Source organism: Myotis davidii, unplaced genomic scaffold (genome assembly GCF_000327345.1).
Source record: "Myotis davidii unplaced genomic scaffold, ASM32734v1 scaffold309, whole genome shotgun sequence".
NCBI classification, from domain to species: domain Eukaryota; kingdom Metazoa; phylum Chordata; class Mammalia; order Chiroptera; family Vespertilionidae; genus Myotis; species Myotis davidii.
Genome location: NW_006383013.1, coordinates 3,842,878 through 3,844,950, shown reverse-complemented (window position 1 = coordinate 3,844,950; position 2,073 = coordinate 3,842,878). Strand labels below are relative to the sequence as shown.

At 46.9% G+C, this 2,073-nt stretch overlaps 1 protein-coding gene across 18 annotated transcripts in view; it reads right to left on the bottom strand.

Moving 5' to 3' along the window:
• NRXN3 (neurexin 3) overlaps window positions 1-1,543 on the bottom strand; it is a 1,555,579-nt gene extending 1,554,036 nt beyond the window's left edge. For all 18 annotated transcript variants that reach the window (XR_001512329.1, XR_001512328.1, XR_001512327.1 and 15 more), the window contains exon 1: window positions 1,265-1,543. The gene's annotated coding sequence lies outside the window, so the exon portion shown is untranslated. The remainder of the gene's footprint in view (window positions 1-1,264) is intronic.
• Window positions 1,544-2,073: the final 530 nt, after the last annotated feature.

The following is a 2,073-nucleotide window of genomic DNA, read 5'->3' as shown; positions in this document are numbered from 1 at the left end:
CCCAAGAATGGTTAGCAAAAATATCATTTTCTCGCTACATGACAATATTTCTACATTCAAATCAAAAGATGAAGGCATTTAATGGAGGAAGGGAGAAATTTATTTTTTTAACAAGTAATCACAGGGTAAGTCACCTGCAAAGCAGTCGAGCCCATAGGTTGTATTACATCACTGGCCTCAGAAGGGATTGGTGTTGGGGGGACAGATTTTTTTCCCCTTGTCATCAGGAAAATGTTTCTAAAGCAGTTAAGTTTTGTGGTTAAAAAAAAAAAAAAAAAAAAAAAAAAAAAAAACAGAGAGGAAAAGAGCTGAAACTCTGGGCACAGCACAATGCCTTGAAAAAAAAGACATCGAACCAGCCTCTAAGGTCACTGAGAGCTTGCAAAACCCACAGTGCTTACACAGAGTGGAAGTTTTTAGGCAAGCCTGCTACTAAATCATTAATATAAACAAATGGAAGGCAGAAGAGGAAGGTTCCCTTGTCACGGATCCAAATAGGAGCGCACACGCGCACACACACACACTCACTCACACACACTCTCACACTCCCTAACACACACTCCCTTTTCACCTTCTCTGAGGATGCCCACCTTCACCACAAGACAGTGGGAGTCCAACTTGAACCTTCAGACTCAAGCACCACCTCCTTCCACTCCCTCCACCACCACCCTTGCAAAAAAGGGTTGCAAGGGACAACTGAACCACCCCCAAAACCACACTTAAACACACTCACACACACGTATATACCTCAATTCCTCAGCTCGGGAAATCCCTGTCTCAATTCAATTTTGTCTTCTTGAGATCCTCAGAATGTCCCTTCTTCTCTTCCTCATTTGAATCAGCCCCTTCCCCAGAAATTATGATAATAATGATAAGGGGGAAAGTGGCTACAACATGTTGAAAAAAGTATCTGCCCAAAATGAAGTGATGGGCACGTGTCCTTTTAGACTAACCATCCAAGGAAATAGGAGAAAGACTTTTTTTAAAAGATTTTTTAAAAATCTCAAACATTCTCTGACTTTTTGCACATCTAGAGCAAAAGGACTCAACTTCCAGGAGAAACTGAAGGGGCGAGGGGGGGGGGGCAGTTAAAAAGCCAATCCCATGGTCAGCCGAGCTCTCCAATCCAACATTCAGGGGGGTGGAAATCTAGGTTGGTTGCTCCCAACTGAAAACTTCTACCCTCTCTGGAGCTACCGCCTCCGGAAGGGAGAAGCACCTTGAGTTCTTTCACAGCCCGCCTGCCTTTGCCCCCAAATCTTACCTTTCCCGTCGAACAGAAGATTTGGGATCTGTTTGTTTGATGTTTAATCAACTGAGTTTGCTGGGTCTGTTTCCTCTTTGGGAAGGTTCAAATTCCAGAATCTTTCTCTCTTTTTTTCTCTCCCTCTGAGAGGGAGTGACAGGGAAGAAGGGAGGAGGGTGTTGGAGGTGCGAAAAGCGGGTCCCTGGTGGTTCGAGATGCTGGCAGCTTCACGAGGGGAGTATACGCTGGCCTCTGCTGCTCAGTGAGTTGCATGCAAGAGGAGATGTGTAGGGCTGAGCTCTGAGCCTGAGACTGCCGGAGGAGCCCAGGAATTTCACGCACTCCAGAGCCGGCCCCTCCCTCTCCCACACAGACCCAGGCATTTAAAGAGACAGCCAGGCTGCCTGGCTCAGGGCTTCACCTCCTCCCTGACTGTTTTGCAAACAGCTGAGAAGATACCATCAGAGAGGGGCCCTCTGTAGCACCCTAAGACTAAGGGGGACGGTGTCAGGAGCTCAGCTCTCTCCTTGCCCCAGCTTGAGGAAGGTTCTTGGCTAGAACTGGAGCAGGAATTAAAATAAAGAAAATCCTCATTTACAACATGAGTAGACTAAGCCACTTCTCACTACTAAAGATGCACGTGTCTCATCACAGTCTGGGGGAGTGCAGAGGCCCCTGACCTAGAAGTGTGCCTCAGCTTCCCTAAGTAGTCATTCCTCCTTGCAAAATCAGGGAAATTCTTGTGCATCTGGTGGAGGTCAGGGCTGTAACTAGGGCACAAATCCATTCCTTGCACAAGCACTTAGGATGGCTGTTAGGACGAGGCA